Genomic DNA, 11,137 nt, shown 5'->3' on the forward strand with positions numbered 1-11,137 from the left:
TCACCGCTCCTCCACCGCCCCAAAGACGCTGCTTGCAGGACCTTTTCTGACGTCCTGCAAGAGCGCCACCCCAGTGTGAAAGCACTCAGGCTCTCACACTGGGGCTGCAGGGGAGGCGTTTTTCAGGTGCTATTTTTAGCCCAAAAGCAATTGAAAAACACCCCAGTGTGAAAGGGGTCTAAAAGCGGAATTAAACTGTCCTATCCTTATCAGCCAGGGAAGCTGCCATCCTAGCCTCTGTATGATTTGCAACTGCCATGATGCTACACATGTGATCAGTTATGACACCAGCCATATGATGGTTTGACAGTTTGGCTGACAGTACAAACAAATGTGACAGTTAGTAGTCCCGGCATGCCGGGAATGTAATTGTTTTTTGAATCTGTTAAATTGATGGGTTCAGTTCTGCTCATATAAGCTCTAAAAGTCACCTGTTATCTTTTTGGATTATAAGGGTAAAGATTTTGTTTCCATTTCCCATGACATCTGATTTAGTAAAAGAAGATATACAATATTTATCTCATTTGTATTAGAGTTTTGATCCTGGTTTCTTTTTCTTCATAGGAAGCTTTATGAGCAACTGACATGACAGTTTGTTTTCAAATACTTCTTTTTGACAGTTCTGGAACACCTTCATGACTATAATGCTAAAGATATTTATTGACAATACATATATGGATCCTTTTAACCTTGAGGGCTACAACATGGCTGCTAGTGTGTAGTATGATGTTAGCAATGCTGATGCGCCAACTTAGTTCTAGTGACAACCAGGGATTCCCTTACTTTGGAGGGATTTCCTCTCACTTTCTGTTTTGGCTATGAGAAGGGAAGTGAAGGTAAATCTCCCCAAAGGGATGTAAATGACAAAAAAAAAAAAAACTGACATATGGATAAACCCTAGTTTATTTTCTGTTTTCAGATGGGAACAAGGTGACAACCCTATGGCTTAAACCTTTTTTATAACAGCCCTAGTAATAACCCTCCTTTGCTTGCACTACTGTGGTAACTGGTTACAGCCTTTGGCAGTGATGATGGCCTGGATTCAACTACTATTATGCTGTTTGCTGCCACTGATGGATGTTATGTCAGTAGCAGCATGGAGTTTTAAACACAATCCAATGTGTGTAAGGCCCCGCCCCTTTCACATGGAGACGACTGCGGTCTCTCCATTGATCCCCACTGAGCAGGCGGAGGAGAGGTCCGTGTCCATTCTGTTCATGCAGAGCAGACACAGACTTAGACCACTCTCCTCCATGGGCGGCCGAATATAAACAGACCGCCTGTCCGTTTACACCCGACTGCTATCCAATCTGCTAGGCTGAAGAGGAAAGAATCCCAATCTGTTTTTTTTTGCGAATCAGATCTGATGTAGGCGGGAGGAAAGGGACACATGTCCGCTTACACCTGCTGCTCCATAGAGAAGAATGGAGGTTCCAATCGGGTCCGCTTGAAAAACTGACAGGTTGACCCGATTGGAACGTCCATGTGAAAGGGGCCTAAATCTGACAAGCCGACTGTCCGCTCTTCCTTTTCCCTGTCAGATAGGGAGACCTGTGAACTTTCCTACCTAGTAAGGATCTGGAAGCAACATGTATTACATCACTTCTGGGTCTGGCTGTTTTTTCCCCTGGTTGCTGTGTCGGGGGAAGAAGTGGAATGTGATCTGCAATCCATTAGCTTCAGCAGAGGGCAAGTGAGACATCTGGAGTCTAAAAGACCCCTGATCTCCCAATAAAGAGAACCTGTCATAAAAAAAGTATCAGGTGGAGTACTTTTTTCCCCCAACTGATTTTATTGGGGAAAAAAAGGGGAAAAAAAATACATTTTGAGCCCCCAACATACACACACATACAAAGGTAAGCGCATGAATCAGGGGTGGCTACACATGAAAGGATGATTGTATTACACATGTTACATATTACCATGTGTAGCGCTGGTAGATTTTCATCTACCGCTTATAGGTAAATTTAGTGGGTTATCTGTTTCATACATAGTCAGATTTAGCCTCTTTTCCAGTTTGGCTGTGTTGCATGTAGTTTCACACTGTGCCTGTAGGTGTCGTTGTCACCATGGGTCGGTGTTGGAAAGGCAACGCGCTGAAGCGTATGGGTGCTCTTCTGTCCCGGAGATAACTCGGTGGAGGTGGTGCATTCTGGGGGAGGGTATTTATGGGACAGATACCATGTTTTAGGGGTCTTTCATTCCACCTGCTGACCCTCCTGGCCGACAGGTATGCGTTAGGAGCACTACCGTGTGGTCCTCCGACCGGGAGGACCACATTGCTGCAGCGTGTGGGTGGGCCCGGAAGCCTGTCTGCGGCCTACCACAGCGGCGAGGGAATGGTCCTGGGCTGTCTGTCCTATGGGAAGAAGCTGGACAACTGGGAAGATCCCAGGGGAAGACCCGTCATGGAAGGATCATGCAAAGTGCTGGTCTAGAGAGGGGCCTGGTGACTCAGTTGGAGGACGTATCCTAAAGTAACCTACCGAATAGTACTGCCGGGTCGGCTTTAAGGTTCTAATGCTGTGTTTGCTATCCATCGTAAACCATTACATCCTGTGGCAGAGGATCGTACGGGTTTCTATTCCATTCAAGTCTGTGGCAGAGACTTTTGTTCGTGCTGCGTGCCGGTTGCTAGGTTAGTGAGAGAAACCTATCCGGGCGGGCAAAGATTCAACTCTAAAAGGAGAGTACATTCATCTACAAGATTCTAATTCCTAATATTACATCAAGAAAAGGTATTTGAACTTCCCTGCAACTTTCCTTCTACCTCTTTTCTGCTGCTTCCTTCGGTTACTCTTTATTAAAGCATTGGAAAAGTGTCTGGTGTCTACACTGTCTGGCATTAAACTCAACGGGACCCTAGACCCGGTTCCGGTGAAATTGAGGTAACAAAGGTGACGATAACAGCCCGCTTTAAACCAGCAGCTCCACCGTGAGTTATTGCTACATGTGGGGGCGTCGTCCGGGATTGTTGGCTGTCAACCTCCCGCAACCCTGAGAAGTATTTCACCGGGAGTTTATGTTAAGAGAAGTTTCTGGACATTGTCACTTTTTCCAGGAAAGGAAGGGGTTAAATTGCAGGACTTTATTTCTGGCTGCGTAGGCTGTGGGTGAGAAGTAAAAGAAGTAAAAGCCTGGGAGCTACGTGATCAGAAGAACAAGTGGGAGGAGCCTAACCTACTTGTTACCGCGTGGGACGCGCGTGTGTGTGTCTGGCGCCAAAGGAGAAGAGAGGCCTCGTGATCGTGCTGAGAGGATCAGAGTACAGCCATGTCTTCTTTTCCATTGGTAACGTCGATTGTGGGATCTAAGATGTTCCCTACAAGTACCGCTGCGGGTGCTATGCTGACCGGAACCCTGCTGACAGATACCGGCATTCGTTTGAAGCCGCAGGGGAGGTTTGTGCTATACATGGTTGGAGATATTGAAGGGCTGGGCATGCTTTGCCACAAGTGTGAAGGACTGGCCATACATCTCCGTCCGATGTTTGCAGTGCGGAGAATATTTGTTCACAGTGGAGCAACCTACCATGTTGCCCCGTGCTTATCGTGTGGATTGGGCTATAGGAATTGCCACAGTGGAAACTACTGCCATTGCTGCTGGAGAGCAACAGGCCGTCATCTCGTCTGCTACCGTGAGTGCTTCCGAGGAAGATGTTGCTGTTACTGCTTCCTCAGCGGACATCACCTTTATTTCTATGTCTACTACACCTATCCCCGTTGCACCTGTTCCAAGGAAGGTGGGATATGTGAAGGCTTCCCGTGGCCGTGGTCGAGGCCTACCCCAGAGACTACCCGAACCGGAGCCGGACAAATACATGGATCCAGAGAAGTCCACGTCAGGAATGGGTAAGAGTTCAAAGGGGAACATATCTGGGACTCTTTGTAAATATTTGCCAGCAGAAGAGTTGAGAGACTCGGAGATAGATTCTATGTCCGATCTCTCCGGTAATGATGATGTGTTTGAAACAATGTCACAGGACCTATTGTGAGCCCAGGGTGAAGATGTTGCTTCTGTTTTAACCTTCTCAGAGTGGACAGCCCTGAATTCTGGGAAGACATCACCTTGTTTGGAGCCGCACAGTACTACCAAAGAGACATTGTCTAAAGTTGCTAGTTTGCTTTCAACACCTGTCGGATCTATGGTGAGTAAATCACCAAATTCTTGAGTGCCTCCTTGTTTGGGGAAAAAATAGACCTTTGCCTAAACTTGCCCGTTTACAGAGAGTGCTCACCAAGCGAGTTGCTACAGAATATGGTCTGGAATTTCCCTATGTTACTCAGGACATTATGCAGGAAATTAAGGCCAACTGGGAACAGTGGTTCCGTGAAGCTGTTTGGGACTATTTGTCTGTGCCAAAACCTTTCCGGAGAGCTGGGTATTCTGTTGCCATGGATGAACGCTTCAATAGATGTTTCCTACATTGGAACTATGGTCGGCACATCTATGCTGACAAAGTGGTCATTTGCAGAACCGAAAGAGATGATGTTGTGTACTTTACAGAGGCGTATCTAGGGTATGGCAAGTGCCATGGGCGCCATGGGGGGGGGGGGGGGGGCGGCAAAAAAGCACAAAAAATAAAGTCCCACCACCCGTCCTCTCGTGGCCGCCTCCCGCTATATTCTTGTCCCCGGCGCCACGACCGGCCTGCTGGAGCGCAACGCCAGCACAGCAAATTAGCAAGTGAGGAGGCCAGGAGGGAAGCTAGTGACAGGCGCCCCCCCTGACGGCCGATGAGTTGGTCTGGCCAGAGTGACCGCCCCTGGGTCATCTACGTAGAGATAAAGTAACTGGCGGAGGCGGAGCCTAATGCTCCGCCTACCCTCCTCTGCGCAGCTACTTCGGCTTCTCTTCTGGTGGGTCTCACGGGCCGGGTCGGGTCTTTGTGACGTGCTGACGCCCGGTGCTCTGACGTGGTCGGCAACGGACTCTATAGGCGAACATGGAGGCTGGCGACCAGGAGAAGAAAGAGACATCAGAGAGTAGAAAACCAATTGGAACCCCCCCCAGGCAGCAGCAGCAGGTACTAGTACTGTACAGCACCTGTCACCATGATATTGATCATCTTGTGCATGTGTACCAGTAACCAGCACCAACTTCAAAGCATTTGTTACCGCATTTTTGGGTGCTGGTTAGGCCACATTTATGGGTGCTCATGTTACTGCTTTTTTTTAGTTGTTGGTAAGGCCGCATTTATGGGTGCTGATGTTACCACATTTATGGGTGCTGATGTTACTGCATTTATGGGTGCTGATGTTACTGCATTTATGGGTGCTGGTTAGGCCGCATTTATGGGTGCTGATGTTACTGTATTTATGGGTGCTGGTAAGGCCGCATTTATGGGTGCTGGTAAGGCCGCATTTATGGGTGCTGATGTTACTGTATTTATGGGTGCTGATGTTACTGTATTTATGGGTGCTGATGTTACCGAATTTTGGGTGCTGGTGAGGCCGCATTTATGGGTGCTGATGTTACTGCATTTTTGGGTGCTGGTAAGGCTGCATTTATGGGTGCTGGTAAGGCTGCATTTATGGGTGCTGATGTTACTGTATATATGGGTGCTGATGTTACCGCATTTTTGGGTGCTGGTGAGGCCGCGTTTTTGGGTGCTGGTAAGGCCGCATTTATGGGTGCTGGTAAGGCCGCATTTATAGGTGCTGATATTACTGCATTTTTGGGTGCTGGTTAGGCCGCATTTATGGGTGTTGGTAAGGCCGCATTTATGGGTGCTGATGTTACTGTATTTATGGGTGCTGATGTTACCGCATTTTTGGGTGCTGGACAGGGGCGCAGTTTCAGTTCTTGCCATAGGCGCCATTTTCACTAGATACGCCTCTGGTACTTTATCACTACTGTGGATAAACTAGGAAAGAAACTGACATTGCCAGATCCTCGGTTTTATTGGTGATTATGAAAAGGAACTGGGGGTGTAGTTAGAAAGTGTCAGTGTCTAAAGATCTCTGTGGTCAAGAGATAATATTCATCTCAGTGGTTTCAAATCCAAAGACTCTTTGCTAGCTGGATTTTCTTTATTGAAAGGATGTAATTCACTCAAAGATAGGGATGGACTTTTCAAGTTACTTTAGTTTATTTCCATTAAAAGGAACATATGTGGGAAGAGAGTGTCATTCTTCTTTTGGAATGAGGCTTTGCTCCTAAACTGTTTAGTGATGATATTGTACAGATCTAGAGTGTGTTTAACTTTGTTTTTTTCAGGAACAATTGGATCTCCTATCAAGCTGTTAGGCTTTTCAGCTAGACAGATAGTGGGGCTTGTGACAGTTCTAATGTGATTTCTTTAGCGGATGTGAACATGTTGTTGTATAAATGTTGAAACTAATACTTCTATACTGTCTTTTCTTCTTCTTTATCCAAGTTCTAAGTTCAAATACCTATGCTCAGGCTTGGGAGTTATTTTGACAGACGTTGAGGACAATGTCTATTATAGTGGGGGGGAGTATGTAGCGCTGGTAGATTTTCATCTACCACTTATAGGTAAATTTAGTGGGTTATCTGTTTCATACATAGTCAGATTTAGCCTTTGTTCCAGTTTGGCTGTGTTGCATGTAGTTTCACACTGTGCCTATGGGTGTCGTTGTCGCCATGAGTCGGTGTTGGAAAGGCAACGCGCTGAAGCGTATGGGTGCTCTTCTGTCCCAGGGATAACTCAGTGGAGATGGTCCTCCGAGTTGCATTCTGGGGGAGGGTATTTATGGGACAGACGCCATGTTTTAGGGGTCTTTCGTTCCACCTGCTGGCCCTCCTGGCCGACAGGTATGTGTTAGGAGTACTACTGCATGGTCCTCCGACCGGGAGGACCACGTAGCTGCAGCGTGTGGGTGGACCCAGAAGCCTGTCTGGGGCCTACCACAGCGGCGAGGTCCTGTGTTGTCTGTCCTGCGGGAAGAAGCTGGACAACTGAGAAGATCCCAGGGGAGGACCCGTCATGGAAGGATAATGCAAAGTGCTGGTCTGGAGAGGGGCCTGGTGACTCAGTTGGAGGACGTATCCTAAAGTTAACCTACCGCATAGTACTGCCGGGTCGGCTTAAAGGTTCTAGTGCTGTGTTTACTATCCATCGTAAACCATTACATCCTGTGGCAGAGGATCGTACGGGTTTCTATTCCATTCAAGTCTGTGGCAGAGACTTTTTGTTCGTGCTGCGTGCCAGTTGCTAGGTTAGTGAGAGAAACCTATCCGGGCGGGCAAAGATTCAACTCTAAAAGGAGAGTACATTCATCTACAAGATTCCTAATATTACATCAAAAAGGTATTTGAACTTCTCTGCAACTTTCCTTCTACCTCTTTCCTGCCACTTCCTTCAGTTACTCTTTATTCAAGCATTGGAAAAGATACTCAAGTGTCCGGTGCCTACACTGTCTGGCATTAAACTCAACGGGACCCTACACCCGGTTCCGGTGAAATTGAGGTAACAAAGGTGATGGTAACAGCCCGCTTTAAACCAGCAGCTCCACCGTGAGTTATTGCTACACATGCATGCAGCAATAATTCTAGGCCCATTAATCTCTAGGCTCTGTTCTATCAGAAGATGGGTTGGGGACAGTAAAAGAAAAAGGGGGGGGGGAATCAGAGAAGACAGGTTCCACAGTGAATATAACCAGCATGCTTTACTCAATATACAGACTAATTTTACTGTTGTGAGTTTAGTAATACTTTAATGGTCCTGCATTTTTTTGCAGCTTTCTGTAATGCAAAAACCATAGCTCCCAACTGTCCCTGATTTGGAGCAATGTCCCTCTGTCCCTCATTCCTCCTCATTTGTCCTGATTTGTCCCTCATTTTGGTCTGATCTATATAGTTGTATATAAAATGCACTTTTTATGTATGAAAAAGTGTTTCCCAGCGGTAAACCTTTCATCTGATTTCTAAATTGCTGCATTTGTTAAATTTCAAAAACCAATATAAAGGAATAGTAGTGGTAAAAAAAAAAGCACTTGCGGGTTTAACTAATCTTGTTTTTTTGCACAATTCTCCTTTAAGGGGGTGTGTCCTATGCCTGCATACTTTTGCTGCTAGGTGTCCCTCATTCCCATCTCAAAAAGTTGGGAGGTATGGAAAAATGGAAGAAAAACTGATCAGTGTGGAAGGGCCATTGGGTATCTATTTCCTTGGCACAAGCTCATCTTTTATTTCACAAAAAGTTGGGTAATATATGGTGTTTGTGTGCCATAAATTGAACTTTAGTGTATTCTGTTGTACTTTGTGCTTTATAAAGCATTGTGCTAATATCATGTGACATAAATTTGGAACTTCCAACAGAAGCCGGCACACCAAATCCTTAGTAAATGGTTTATTAGGTACACATAAAAGGGAACAAGGGGCAATACATTTGGAACTATCCCCATTTTATTCTCCAGGGTCTCTTCTTTGACAAAATCTGTAACGTTTTTCGGGGTTGAAGTTATTTCCAGGCCTAAAATTTACACGTGCTTCATGTAGGCAAACACGGCTCTAGAAGCAAACTCTCCCTCCAGTCCCTTGCTTCCCAGCACTGCATTATTACAGCCTTGGTACACAGGGCCAGTGCTACCACTAGGCAAACTAGGCAGCCGCCATGGCGCCCTGCTGCCTAGGGCGCCCGGCCACTGGTGTTCCTACTCTCTTCTCTCTTCAGCAAGCAACTAAATCTCAGCATCAGCAGGCATCCGCCGCTCCGTTCGCACATAGTGTCAAAGGCCCAGCGGCGGCAGAGGACTGTGTCTGTGTCCCGACTCCCGAATGAATGGAAGCAAGCAAACATTCATTGATGGGCACTGGTGAGGCTGCATTTGATGGGCTCTTTATTAAAAAGGTGGGGTATACATGTGCAGGGCAAATGGGGTGGAGTCAGGGGTGGAGCCGGGGGGGGGGCGGCAAAATTAGGTTTCGCCTATGGTGTCAAAAATCCTTACACCAGCCCTGTTGGTACATGTACTAGGATTTGCTGCGGTATATGTCAGCGACATAGCACTATGAAGGCCCCATGGCCGACAATACAGCCCCATTGCCACCCCCCGCTGAGGCTACACATCCTCTACCCGCTACTTTTCTATTTTAGGAAATATCTCAGCCTGCCCCGCCCATCCTATCCTCCCTGCCAATCGCCTTGTGAGAAGCACGGAACGCGTACAACCATTGGAGAGAGTTGGCGCTGGCGTGGTGCCGGGCTACAGCTGTGGTGACGTCACGTTGAGCCCGGTGAATGCGGGTTGGATGGAATTAGCCGGAGGCCGGGTCACGTGTGCAGCGGAGCTCGTGAACTGCAGAGCGGTGCGGGGCGGACAGTGAGCGAGCAGTCCGGTGAGAGGGGAGAGAAGTCAGAACCGGCTGGAGATCATGTGTAGATTGCAGGGTCACCCCGTGTCCTCCCAGCAGGGTCCCCCCCGTGTCCTCCCAGCAGGGTCCTCCCAGCAGGGTCCCCCCCCGTGTCCTCCCAGCAGGGTCCCCCCCCCGTGTCCTCCCAGCAGGGTCCCCCCCGTGTCCTCCCAGCAGGGTCCCCCCCGTGTCCTCCCAGCAGGGTCCCCCCCGTGTCCTCCCAGCAGGGTCCCCCCGTGTCCTCCCAGCAGGGTCCCCCCCCGTGTCCTCCGAGCAGGGTCCCCCCCCCCCGTGTCCTCCGAGCAGGGTCCCCCCCCCCCCGTGTCCTCCCAGCAGGGTCCCCCCCCCCCCCCGTGTCCTCCCAGCAGGGTCCCCCCCCCGTGTCCTCCCAGCAGGGTCCCCCCCCCGTGTCCTCCCAGCAGGGTCCCCCCCCCCGTGTCCTCCCAGCAGGGTCCCCCCCCCCCGTGTCCTCCCAGCAGGGTCCCCCCCCCCCGTGTCCTCCCAGCAGGGTCCCCCCCCCCGTGTCCTCCCAGCAGGGTCCCCCCCCCCCGTGTCCTCCCAGCAGGGTCCCCCCCCCCGTGTCCTCCCAGCAGGGTCCCCCCCCCCCGTGTCCTCCCAGCAGGGTCCCCCCCCCCCGTGTCCTCCAGCAGGGTCCCCCCCCCCGTGTCCTCCCAGCAGGGTCCCCCCCCCCCCGTGTCCCCCCCCCGTGTCCTCCGAGCAGGGTCCCCCCCCCGTGTCCTCCGAGCAGGGTCCCCCCCCCCGTGTCCTCCCAGCAGGGTCCCCCCCCGTGTCCTCCCAGCAGGGTCCCCCCCCCGTGTCCTCCCAGCAGGGTCCCCCCCCCGTGTCCTCCAGCAGGGTCCCCCCCCCCCCCGTGTCCTCCCAGCAGGGTCCCCCCCCCGTGTCCTCCCAGCAGGGTTCCCCCCCCCCGTGTCCTCCCAGCAGGGTCCCCCCCCCCCGTGTCCTCCGAGCAGGGTCCCCCCCCCCGTGTCCTCCGAGCAGGGTCCCCCCCCCCCCCCGTGTCCTCCGAGCAGGGTCCCCCCCCGTGTCCTCCGAGCAGGGTCCCCCCCCCGTGTCCTCCGAGCAGGGTCCCCCCCCCGTGTCCTCCGAGCAGGGTCCCCCCCCGTGTCCTCCGAGCAGGGTCCCCCCCCCCCCGTGTCCTCCGAGCAGGGTCCCCCCCCCCCGTGTCCTCCGAGCAGGGTCCCCCCCCCCCGTGTCCTCCCAGCAGGGTCCCCCCCCCCGTGTCCTCCCAGCAGGGTCCCCCCCCCCGTGTCCTCCCAGCAGGGTCCCCCCCGTGTCCTCCGAGCAGGGTCCCCCCCCCCCCGTGTCCTCCGAGCAGGGTCCCCCCCCCCGTGTCCTCCCAGCAGGGTCCCCCCCCCCCGTGTCCTCCAGCAGGTCCCCCCCCCCCGTGTCCTCCCAGCAGGGTCCCCCCCCCCCGTGTCCTCCCAGCAGGGTCCCCCCCCCCCGTGTCCTCCCAGCAGGGTCCCCCCCCCCCCGTGTCCTCCCAGCAGGGTCCCCCCCCCCCCGTGTCCTCCCAGCAGGGTCCCCCCCCCCCCGTGTCCTCCAGCAGGGTCCCCCCCCCCCGTGTCCTCCCAGCAGGGTCCCCCCCCCCCCCGTGTCCTCCCAGCAGGGTCCCCCCCCCCCCGTGTCCTCCCAGCAGGGTCCCCCCCCGTGGTCCCCCCCCCCGTGTCCTCCCAGCAGGGTCCCCCCCCCCCGTGTCCTCCCAGCAGGGTCCCCCCCCCCCCCGTGTCCTCCCAGCAGGGTCCCCCCCCCCCCGTGTCCTCCCAGCAGGGTCCCCCCCCCCCCCCCCGGTCCCCCCCGT

Source organism: Aquarana catesbeiana, linkage group LG06 (assembly GCF_042186555.1).
Source record: "Aquarana catesbeiana isolate 2022-GZ linkage group LG06, ASM4218655v1, whole genome shotgun sequence".
Lineage (NCBI taxonomy): Eukaryota > Metazoa > Chordata > Amphibia > Anura > Ranidae > Aquarana > Aquarana catesbeiana.